This window comes from Budorcas taxicolor, chromosome 3 (assembly GCF_023091745.1).
Source record: "Budorcas taxicolor isolate Tak-1 chromosome 3, Takin1.1, whole genome shotgun sequence".
NCBI classification, from domain to species: Eukaryota; Metazoa; Chordata; class Mammalia; order Artiodactyla; family Bovidae; genus Budorcas; species Budorcas taxicolor.
In genome coordinates, this window is record NC_068912.1 from 74,637,400 (window position 1) to 74,650,969 (window position 13,570).

Sequence of the window (13,570 nt, forward strand, 5' to 3'; positions counted from 1 at the left end):
GGAGGGTACTGTAGATACTTGGCATATTCTGGTTCTTTCCAGTAAAGCAAGTACTTAAGATAATTAACAAAAGCTTTATCTTTGAAGTAACCTCTTCGGGCAAGAAGGTTACGGTAATTTGGGTTGGCTAAACACTAAAAATTCCAACTCCAACTGAAACCGCAGTCGATTTCTAGCATCATCTGTCTCCATAGCGACGGCCGCCGGCCATCACCAGCAGACACTCATAAGTCCCCCGCAACCCCACACAGCCAGGATCGGAGAAACAGGGAAGGTGAGACTATGACTAAAACACATATGGTCAGATTATCTGCCATCTTCCTTTCCTCTCCTCTTTTACCTCCTCCTCATCATGTTTTTTTCCCTGCCTCTCTGGTACCTTCAGATTTATGAAGCTCAGTCTTTTGATTCATTTATGACTCTTTGACATTTTGTGCTCAGATTAAGACCTTGTTCAGTATGTATTGTCATATTTTCTTATATGTAATTGTTTTTCTAATTCTGGAAATTTTTTAAATATTTTAAATTGTTTTTAAGTAATTTAATGATATTTCAAATCAGAAATTGCTTTAATAAAAGGAAAATTGCTTAAACTTCCTCATGTTTCAAATGCATCAGTTCAATTCAGTTCAGTCACTCAGTCGTGTCTGACTCTTTGCGACCCCATGAACCACAGCACACCAGGCCTCCCTGTCCATCACCAACTCCCAGAGTCCACCCAAACTCATGTCCCATGAATTGGGGATGCCATCCAACCATCTCATCCTCTGTCACCCGCTTCTCCTCTTGCCCTCAATCTTTCCCAGAATCAGGGTCTTTTTTAAATGAGTCAGTTCTTCGCATCAGGTGGCCAAAGTATTGGAGTTTCAGCTTCAACATCAGTCCTTCCAATGAACACCCAGAACTGATCTCCTTTAGGATGGACTGGTTGGATCTCCTTGCAGTCCAAGGGACTCTCAAGAGTCTTCTCCAACACCACAGTTCAAAAGCATCAATTCTTCTGCACTCAGCTTTCTTCACAGTCCAACTCTCACATCCATACATGACAACTGGAAAAACCATAGCCTTGACTAGACTGACTTTTGTTGACAAAGTAATGTCTCTGTTCTTTAATATACTGTCTAAGTTGGTCATAACTTTCCTTCCAAGGAGCAAGTATCTTTTAATTTCATGGCTACAGTCACCATCTGCAGTGATTTGGGAGCCCACAAAAATAAAGTCAGCCACTGTTTCCCCATCCATTTCCCATGAAGTGATGGGACCTGATGCCATGATCTTAGTTTTCTGAATGTTGAGCTTTAAACCAACTTTTTTCACTCTCCTCTTTCACTTTCATCAAGAGGCTCTTTAGTTCTTCTTCACTTTCTGCCATAAGGGTGGTGTCATCTGCATAATACATCTTAAATGCTTTACTTCCCCCAAGTTAACTCCTCAGAGACACATTTAGCATCTCAAATCATCTCTAAGTCTGGTCTGAGATGTCATTAAGAAGAGCTCTCTGGGGAAGGCAGATGGCTTCATACTTAAAGTCTATTCTTTTGGCAATGCTGGAAATTCAGATATGCTCCAGGTAAAATTACTCCCATAGGAAGTCCTAATTCCAATGTCAAATTCTCAGAATTTCTAAAGCGGAATAACTGCATCCAAATCTCCTCTCTACTGAGTCTTTACTATTGATTTCTTCAACATACTGACTTCTTAATCAAAGCCTTTCTTCTGTCAAATAAATCTGCCTAGAAATTACTCAAATCTAAAGAAAACTACTCGGTATATATATTGGTCACGATGAGCTAGTCTATGCTACAGCAACAGATAACCCTACAACCTCATTTCATAACACACTGAAAGTTTGTTTATAGCTCACATCAGGGTAGGCTGGTCAACTGTCCTCCAAAAGATAATTTGTGGACTTTCATTAGGTACTCTACTAGGAATATATGAACTCTGTAGTCCCCACGAGGAGAGAGAGAATAAATGGAATAAAAGGTCAGACACAAAAGTGACTTAAATCTTTTCTGCCCGCATTCCATAGCCTCAGCTTAACTGCAGGGGAGACTGAAAAATACAGCTCTCAAGTGGGTCCAGAAAGAGAAAATTATGTGGCACTGTCACTGCCACACACTATAATCATTGATCACATAGAGCAAACATGGAATTTCAGAACCACAAACTCTATACGACATATAATTAAATTTTCCCTGACTCTGAATTCCCAGTGATTTTCCTGGAGCCTAGAAAGATAGAACAAGCAATGTATTGATTCATGCTGACATACCTACCTACCTTTATTCATTCACCCATACATTCACTCAACAGTATTTCTTTTATACAAGCAAAACCATATCTGATTTTATAATCAATATATAACCAATCAATATAACCAATAATATTCATATATTGTATATAAATTGACATTCACTTAGTATAGAGCCATCTCAATCATTTTAATAATAATAGCTATTCACTGTACTTCCGATTAAAAGGCAAGTTGTCTCCAAAGAACACACTTAAATAAGTACATTTTTTTAACACATTTGCAATCATATATACCCAATTCAGATTCCTAAAGGCAAACAAAATTGTTAGGACCTAAAGCCAAAAATTAATGTTAGTACATATATGTGATCATTAATTCAACCAAGATGACTGATATGTATTTTCTAACTGGCTTTGTTCTGTCCTAATTGTTTAACTTTAGTTATCCTTTTGTATATGTATTTTATTATAAGAATTTATTGTATATTTAGCAGCTAGGGTACTGCTTATAGCAACTGTCAGGACTAGAAGTAAAAATAAAAGCAAAAGCTGTAAAGAAAAGGAGAATGATTGAGAAGGACAAAAAAAAATTAGTTTCAAAAAGTGAGAGAGGAAAATAAGGGTAAAATAAAGTTAGTAAAAGAAAAAATACAGATGGACAAGCAGACATTCAGAGAGGAAGGTAGGAAGGAGCCTTTAGAAAATGGGATGATGTTTTCAAATTATGTTTCCAAGGCCAGACTATCACTGAAATCAAAACAAAAAAAAACCACAAAATAGAAAACTACAGACCACTCTCATTTGGGAAATTACTCCCCAAATCCTAAATGAAACACTAGCAAATAAAAGAGGGTAATATATTAAAGAATGATGTTCCATAAACCAGTGAAACTCATGCCACAAAAAATCCAATATCTAGATTTCTTGAATATCTTAGTATCTCCAATACCTAGAAGAGCACTTTACACTGAGTAAACCTGTACTAAACTGATGAATAAATGCATGAATAGTAAAAATCTTTGAATATAATTCATCATATTAATAGATTCAAGAAGAAAAATTATACAGTCATCTCTACAAATGCCAAAGAAGCACTGATAAAATTCAGCTAACATTCCTGATTAAAAAATTAAAAAGGAACTCTTGATAAAATGAGATCCTGCCTTAACACTGTTATAGATAGGTAGATAGAGAAGCAACTAAAAACTTATAAGAAGCAATAACAAAATTCATTAAGGTTATCCTACCATATTACTAGATAAATCAATGGTTTTGAAATATACAAATAATTATTTTAAAATATGATAGAAAAAATATCTAATTTATAACAGTAGTAAAAAGATACAATACTTAAGAACATCTTTAATAGATAACGTGAAAAGAAAGTGAAAATCACTCAGTTGTGTACGACTCTTTGTGACCCATGGACTATACAGTCCATGGAATTCTCCAGGAATACTGGAGTGAATAGTCTTTCCCTTCTCCAGGGGATCTTCCCAACCCAGTGATTGAACCCAGGTCTCCTGCATTGCAGGTGGATTCTTTAACAGCTGAGCCACAAGGGAAGCCCAAGAATACTGGAGAGTGGGTAGCCTACCCCTTCTCCAGCCAATCTTCCCAACCCAGGAATTGAAATGGGGTCTCCTGCATTGCAGGCAGATTCTTTAACCAGGTATACTTAAACTTAGGTATAAGTAGATTGCCCTGGGAACACTGCTATATGAGCCTCAGGAAGGTAGCCAGGGAGATTAATGTGTGTATGTATATAAATATATATATATATATATATATATATATATATATATATATATATATATATATATATAATGTGTCACCACAGATTCAGCTTTGGAGTCAAACTCATAAGATCAAGAATTGGAGTTGCCTAGTTTTCTATATGAATGGCATAGTCTTGTTAGATATTAATTAACTGTATTAATATCATTCTGTAGTGAGGTTCAGTCTGTATGTCAAACTTCCACAGTGATGCATAGGAGACTATCACAGTAGTGTTAACTTGCCACAAGATGTTTACCTAGAAATTCTAAGTAAGCCTTGATCCATTAACTATACAAGCTGGGAAATAAATTTCATAACACTGAGTCAGGTATCAAAGCATCATGGAATTTCAACAATAACTTTGTTACAAGAATATCAAACAAACCTTAGTCTGTGCATATACAATTACTTCATAATGAGGTCAATAAAAGCCATTTCTATGGAAATCTTCTTGAAATAAGGAGGAGAATGAACCCCTCAGAAATTTTCAAAATCAAGACACCTCTCAAAGCAGTATTTCTTCAGCCTTTACCACCATTGCTATCTGGTCCAGGAGTTCTCTTTTCTATATTGTCTGCTGTTGTATTCTGAGGCTGCATAAAGTGCTTGGCATATAGCAGGTAAAAAAAATCCCAAATGTTAGCCTACTGAAACTAGTTAGAATATGATGACAAAATTTTGCTTCCTTGAGGGCAAGTCTCATAAATCCATGATTTTCCATTGCCAGAAGTTATGCTAAGCACTTTATATTCATTCACTATTTACATTCACATATTATTCTCTAAACCACCCTGAAAAGTAATTATTATTATTTCCATCAGACAACTGAAAAAATCAGGCTTGAAGAGGTTGAGTAACTTGCCCAAGGGCTTTGTCATTGGAAGAACTGATGCTGAAGCTGAAGCTTCAGTATTTTGGTTACTGGATGTGAACAGGTAACTCATTGGAAAAGTCCTTAATGCTGGGAAAAATTGAGGGCAGAAGGAGAAGAGGGCATCAGAGGATGAGATGACTGGAGGGCATCAGAGGATGAGATGGCTGGATGGCATCACCGGTGCAATGGACATCAACTTGAGCAAACTCCAGAATGTGGTGAGGGACAGGGAGGCCTGGCATGGTGCAGTCCATGGGGTTGCAAAAAGTCAGACACGACTGGGCAACTGAACAACAATTTACCCAAACATACACAATTAAAGAGACAAAATTTGAATTTCTGCTCAAACCCCTAGGCTGCTTCTCCACTCAGGTGTGTATAGGACTAACAGCTATCCATAATCTCACAGCCAACATTTCCCACTTCAAGTATATATATTAAAGAGAACAGGCAAGGTGACACACAAAAACTCATAGATAAGCCAATTTATATAAAAGAAATCTTTTGAATATGTATCAGGCCATTTAGAAATGCTGACACTCCCATCCTAAGAATGCCTCTGGTATTCTCTTGCATCATTGCATTAATGATTAACTTTTACTTCTGAATTTCTACAGCAAGGAAATAAATAGGATGTCTCCAAAGCCCTAGCATGAACATCACTCCCTGAAATTTCGCCCTAGAGGGAGAGGTCCACAAGGGCAAACTGTCTTCCAAAGGTTTATATGCTAGTCAGTTCTTATTTTATGGTCCTTGTTATTTTCCTAAACTAGGTTATATAAGGAAAATTATAAAAATTGTTATCAAGTAACTCTAATATTCTGTTTTGCATTATTAAAGGTCAAAGGCTTAAATAGATACCTTCTGGCTTCTACATTTCATTTACTCCTTTAAAGAAGAAAGTCACAGAAAGAGGTTTCTGTGTCAACACCCAGAGATAATGCCAGGGAGGACTACGGTCAAAAAGATACACTCTCAGGTCTTACAGAAAGACAGTTTCCAGTGGTTAGATACATTCTTCCACTAAGTTGTAATTTCACTCGTGTACTATCTTCAAGTGTGTGGAAGAGTAGACACAGACAACGGGTAAATGAGAATCTGAGGGGGCTGGTGCTTAACAAAGTTTTCTGTCATTAGACTTAGTCTCTAATAGCAATTAATCTTTTGCAAAAGACCATTTCAATGCCTTCAATTCTTTTTCAGTGACAATATATTTGCACACACAGGTCTTTTAGTGTACCTTTATTGACTGAGGTAAGGAGGTTTTAGAAAGAAAACACTTTTGTTTCATTGTATATTAATAAAGGTTAATGCATATCTCAACTTTTTCCTGACTTTTATAATAGAAGTGAACTTAAGTAGGCAGTATAGTTAAATCATCCACTGCCTTCAAGGGATATAAACATCAATTTTCTGGCACCTCATATTTGCCAATGAAATCACATTAAATGGTAAAACATTAGCTCTTTTAGCTTTCACTTGCTTCCTCCAACGTAATGATAAAGTACTATATCACTTTGTCTGCTCCTTTCTGCTGCCAAATTCATTTCCGAGTCTCTGGCAGGACTAAAAGAATGTACCTGAGGTGATTACTAATAAGTTTTGATTATTAAAAATTAAACCTTCTTACATTCATTTTTCAGGACAACAGTCAAGAATCCCTGAGTTAAAGGCAACCCCTTGATCATCTTAACCTTGAACTGCTCATTCCGAAGACTGAAGAACTATCTCACAATCTGGCCATTTTAATAGTGATGTAAATTACTGACTCTAAAGAAATAGCCAACTTTTAACAAGGGGCAGCTGACTACATCCTGGAATAAATTAGGCTCAATGTTAATCAATAGAAGAGAACCAATATGATTCAGAATTCATTCTCTGCATCACATGTATCTTCAGCAAAGGTGGTTTTTATCATGGTAATTGGCATGGACTGGGTGAATAGATTTTCGGCTAGATGGACAAAAACTTTAACAGAAATAACCACAAATAGCAAAGCCGATCTCAACATAAATGTTAGATATTTAACCTTTTGTAATATCCTAGGAAAGGCAGGAGATTCCAAGATATTAATATGTATTCAAAGATGTTTACTTTCTTCTCTTCTATTCATAGCAAGAACTGGTAATCAGATTATATAGTAGAAATCATCAAACAAATTTTGGTTTCTGTTTTGACATTAATTGAGTGGCCTTGTGGGAAGTTACTTAAGCTCTCTTGCATAAGTCTATTTGGTTGTAATATTATTCTACTTTACTATATCTTCTACTTCCCCTTACAGTTATAAAACTTCAAAATTATGCAATAACTAATTATGAAGCATGAAATACAAGATCTTTGTTTCATTCATTGCTGAATTTGAGCACTTAGAATTGTGCCCAGCACTCAGTACATTCCCCATAACTATTTCTTCAATGAGTATCAGCATACTTAAGTGTTTGTTGAATGAATGCATGTATAAAGTACATATCATTTCAATTTCTTACTGGCTACTTTATTATTTACATACAGAGAATATGTTGTGAAAAATGTTTTTGAAAACTCCTGAAGTACAATAAGTTAAAGTTCATAGTATAAAAAAAAAAGAAGGTAAAAAATAAGGACAGTCCATTTACTAATTTTTTCATTCCACAAAATACCCAGAGATTAATAAATCAGCGGCCGCATGTAATATAACAGATCAAGATCAATTATATATAAGATCATGTAAGACTATAAGACCAGACACCATAAAACTGATAGAGGAAAACACAAGCAAATCATATTTTGACATAAATCCAAAATGAAATCTTTTTTTAAATCTGTCTCCTAAAGCAAAGCAAATAAAAGCAAAAATAAACAAATGGGACCTAATCAAAAACTTGTGCACAGCAAGGAAACCATCAACAAAATGAAAAGACAACCTACTGAATGGGAGAAAACATATGCAAATGATATGATTTATAAAAGATTAATATATAACATATATAAACAGCTAATACAACTCAACATCAAAAAAAAAGTCCAATTAAAAAATGGACAAAGAACTGAACAGATAATCTGCCATAGAGGAAATGCAGATGGCCTACAGGCACATGAAAAAATGCTCAATATTGCTAATCATCAGGGAAATGAAAATCAACACCACAATGAGGTGTCATCTCACACCTGTCGGGAAGGATGTCATCAAAAAAACACAAATGATAGATGTTGGCAAGGATACAGAGGAAAGGAAACTCCTGCGCTCTATTAGTCAATGTAAGTTGGCACAACCACTATAGAAAATAGTATGGAGGCTCAGACGGTAAAGCGTCTGCCTACAATGTGGGAGACCTGGGTTCCATCCCTAGGTCGAGAAGATCCCCTGGAGAAAGAAATGGCAACCCACTCCAATACTGTTGCCTGGAAAATTCTAGGGATGGAGGGACTTGGTAGACAACAGTCCATGGGGTCGCAAAGAGTCAGACATGACTAAGCAACCTCACTTTCACTTTCTCAAAAAAGTTAAAAACAGAGCCACCATATGACCCACAAACTCTCCTCCTCAGTATATAGCCAAAAGAAACCAAAAAACCAACAGCATTAATTCAAAATGACATGCACTTCAATGTTCACAGCAGCATTATTTACAATTACCAAGACATGGAACCAACCTAAGTGTGCATCAACAGATAAACAGATAAAGAATATGTGGTATATATAGAAACACACACACACAACGGAATACTACTCGGCCATAAAAAAGAATGAAATTTTGTCATTTGCAACAACAATGGATGGAACTGAAGGGCATTCTGCTTAGTGAAATAAGTCAGATAGAGAAAGAAAAATTGTATGATATCACTTATATGTGGAATATTAAAAATACAACATCTAGTAAATATAACAAAAAAGAAGCAGATTCACAGATAAAGAGAACTAACTTGCAGTTACCAGGTAGGAGGAGGAAAAAGGAGGAGTATTGTTAGGGTAGGGGAATAAAACTATTAGGGGAATAAAACTATTAGTAAAAACTATTAGGTATAAATAAGTTATAAGGATATATTTTACAACATGTGGGATATAGCCAATACTTTATAATAACTACAAATGGAATATGGCCTTTAAAAGTTATGATTCAATACAATGGAGAAAAGACAATCCCTTTAACAAGTGGTGTTGGGAAAACTGGTCAACCACCTGTTAAAAAATGAAACTAGAACACTTTCTAACACCATACACAAAAATAAACTCAAAATAGATTAAAGATCTAAACGTAAGACCAGAAACTATAAAACTCCTAGAAGAAAACATAGGCAAAACACTCTCTGATGTAAATCACAGCAGGATCCTCTATGACCCACCTCCCAGAGTAATGGATATAAAAGAAAATATAAACAAATGGGACCTAATTAAACTTAAAAGCTTATACACAACAAAGGAAACTATAAACAAGGTGAAAAGGCAGCGTTCAGAATGGGAGAAAATAATAAGCAAACGAAGCAACTGACAAAGATTTAATCTCAAAAATATACAAGTAGCTCATGCAGCTCAATACCAGGAAAAAAAAAAACGACCCGATCAATAAATAGGCCAATGAACTAAACAGACATTTCTCCAAAGAAGATATACAGATGGCTAACAAGCACTTGAAAAGATACTCAATGTCACTCATTATCAGAGAAATGCAAATCAAAACCACAATGAGGTACCATTTCACGCCAGTCAGAATGGCTGCAATCCAAAAGTCTACAAACAATAAATGCTGGAGTGGGTGCCAAGAAAAGGGAACCCTCTTACACTGTCGGTGGGAATGCAAACCAGCACAGCCACTATGGAGAACAGTGTGGAGATTCCTTAAAAAACTGGAAATAGAACTGCCTTATGACCCAGCAATCCCACTGCTGGGCATACACACTGAGGAAACCAGAATTGAAAGAGACACGTGTACCCCAATGTTCATCACAGCACTGTTCACAATAGTTATGACATGGAGGAAACATAGATGTCCATCAGCAGACGAATGATAAGAAAGCTGTGGTACATATACACAATGGAGTATTACTCAGCCATTAAAAAGGATGTATTTGAATCAGTTCTAATGAGGTGGATAAAACTGGAACCTATTATACAGAGTAAAGTAAGTCAGAAAGAAAAACACCAATACAGTATATTAACACATATATATGGAAATTAGAAAGATGGTAATGGTGACCCTATATGTGAGATAGCAAAAGAGACACAGATATAAAGAAGAGATTTTTGGACTCTGTGGGAGGTGAGGGTGGGATGATTTGAGAGAATAGTATTGAAACATGTATATTACCATATATGAAATAAAGCATTAGTCCAAGTTCAATGCAAGAATCAGAGCACTCAAAGCTGGTACACTGGGATGACCCTGAGGGATGGGATGGGGAGGGAGGTGGAAGGGAGGATCAGGATGGGGGATACATGTACATCCACGGCTGATTCATGTCAGTTCAGTTCAGCTCAGTTCATTCACCCAGTCGTGTCCAACTCTTTGCGACTCCATGAACTACAGCACACCAGGCCTCCCTATCTATCACCAACTGCCAGAGTCTATCCAAACTCACGTCCATTGAGTCGGTGATGCCATCCAATCATCTCATTCTCTGTCACCCCCCTTCTTCCCCTGCCCTCAATCTTTCCCAGAATCAGGGTCTTTTCCAGTGAGTCAGCTCTTTGCATCAGGTGGCCAAAGTATTGAAGTTTCAGCTTCAACATCAGTCCTTCCAATGAACATCCAGGACTGATCTCCTTTAGGATGGACTGGTTGGATCTCCTTGCAGTCCAAGGGACTCTCAAGAGTCTTCTCCAATACCACAGTTCAAAAGCATCAATTCTTCTGTGCTCAGCTTTCTTTATAATCCAATTCTCACATCCACACATGACCACTGGAAAAACCATAGCCCTGACCAGACAGACAATGTATGGTGAAAACCACTACAATATTGTAAAGTAATTAGCCTCTAATTAAAATAAATAAATTTTTTAAGTTATGACTCACTATATTGTATACTTATAACATATAATATTATATAGCAACTATACTTCAATATTTTAAAAATCAATGAAAATTGGTGAGTGCTTGAGGAAAAGAAAAAAGTATACAAAGAATTTTTTAAAAAACCTTTGGTTCTTTGGACAAATATTTCCCGGACTTCTAAGTTACAAAACACGAAATTCTAAAATTTTAAAACTAGATATTCAGACATCTAAACTGCAAAGCAATCTGACCATGGGCATGTCTGTTTGACTTCTACTATTCATATGCCTAAATATATACTTCAGCTTGAAATTAGGAATACATGGTGATTGTAAGAGAAATACAGCTTTTTCAAGCTGAATGAGTTAGTTTCTGGCTAAATGAGCTGATCTTTTGAGTTAAATCATTTGTATTTGTCTACCTGAAGACTGGAACATACCTTCTAAATATTGGTTTAAGTAGAATTAATGCCAATCTTTTGTTGCTAGCAATATATAATTATACATTCGTTTTCTACATAGAGCCATTTTGTGTTTGTGATCATTAATTGCATTAATCACAGTACTAAATTCATTTGCTATATTTCACAATACAGAAATAAAAATTAGCTTAACAATCCTTTGAAGAACCTGTAATTTTTACTTCTAATTTGTCTTCTTTAATCTTATTTCCTTGCTTCCAAACAAGCTGAGGTCTATGGACTTTTCGAAGGGTTCTCCTTATGTGTCTTGCATCTCCTGTCTCTTCACTGTGGCAGCAACCCCCCTCTCTTCATTCCCTGCATCTTTTCACCTTCCTCACTCAATTGCAGCTCATTGGCCTCTATGCTGTTCCTCAAGCATGCCAGGATGCTCCTGACTGATGGTTTTGCATTTACTGTTTGACTTTTGCTTTTTCCTGGAATGATCTTCTCACCAGATATCCACATGACTACCTCCCTTCCTGCCTTTAAACCTTCTTTAGTGGAAACTGCTCAATGGGACTTTGCTAAAAGCTATTTATTTTTGCAAACTGCTCCCCATATCTTACACTTACCCTGCTCTACTTTTTCAAAGCATCACATTCTAACAAACTAAATAATTTACTTTTTATTTTGTTTGTTGTTTATATTTTCTCTCTGCTCCTCTACAATGAAAGCTCCATGAGGGCAGGGAGCCTTGTCTTATTTCCTAATATATATCAAAAGCCTAAAACAGTGCCTGACATATAAAGTGAAAGTGAAAGTCACTCAGGTATGTCTGACTCTTTGTGACCCAATGGACTATATAGTCCATGGACCTCTCCAGGCCAGAATACTGTTCCTTTCTCCAGGGGATCTTCCCAACCCAGGGATCAAACTCAGGTTTCCCACGTTGCAAGCAGATTCTTTACCAGCTGAACAGACTCTCAACAAATATTAGCTACATGAAAAAGCATCTCATTAAAATAAATTCTTAGAGTGAAACTTCTTAGTCAAAGAGTAGGCAAATCTCAAAATTCAGATGCTTATTAGTAAATTAATAATTAAATTAAAATACTTCCTGCAAAGATTGCCTAAGCCAACAGAAATGTATGGTCTTAAAATAGAAGTGCTTTAACACTCTGCAGAGGACTCACTTCCTCTCAACTGTTACTCCTCTTATGAACACCAGCTACAATAATGTACAAAACTCCATCACTGAGGAGCAACAAACATCTTCCAGCTTTGATCTACTAACCCAACAAAGGTGCTTAAAAATAAAAGGTAAGGACAGACCATCACTGATCTGGGGCTTCGCAGGTGGCACTAGCGGTAAAGAATCTGTCTGCCAATGGAGAAGATGCAAGAGACGTGGATTCAATCCCTGGGTGGGGAAGATCCCCTGGAATAAGAAAGGGGATTCTTGCCTGGAAAATTCCATGGACAGAGGAGCCTGGCAGGCTACAGTCTATGGGGCTGCAAAGAGTCGGACACAACTGAACATATACTGAAATATATGCAATAGTTGTACCTCAGATGTTTTATTCAACGGACTTTCTAATATACGCAAAACCCAGAGAACACTGTCCTCACTTGCCCTTTCAGATTGTATTTATTGCTAGTTTAGACATACCTGGTTCCAAGCTGGGATCCTAAATCTTATCCTGGAGCCAGCCCTCTGCCAACCCATCTGCCTTGTCTGACATAGAGGCCTCTTCTTGTCTTTTTTCCTCCATTGTTCTGACAATAGAAACAGTGACAGACTTTATTTTCTTGTGCTCCAAATCACTGCAGACGGTGACTGCAGCCATGAAATTAAAAGATGCTTGCTTCTTGGAAGAAAAGTGATGACAAACCTAGACAGCATATTAAAAAGCAGAGACATTACTTTGCTAACAAAGCTATGGTTTTTCAAGGAGTCTTGTATGGATGTGAGAGTTGGACCATAAAGAAAGCTCAGTGCTGAAGAACTGATGCTTTTGAACTGTGGTGTTAGAAAAGGCTCTTGAGAGTCCCTTGGACTGCAGGGAGATCCAACCAGTCAATCCTAAAGGAAATCAGTCCTGAATATTCATTGGAAGGACTGATGCTAAAGCTGAAGCTCCAATATTCTGGCCACTTGATGCAAAAAGCTGACTTATCAGAAAAGATCCTGATGCTGGGAAAGATTGAAGGCAGGAGGAGAAGGGAACTACAGAGGACAAGATGGTTAGATAACATCACCAACTCAATGGACATGAGTTTGAGCAAGCTC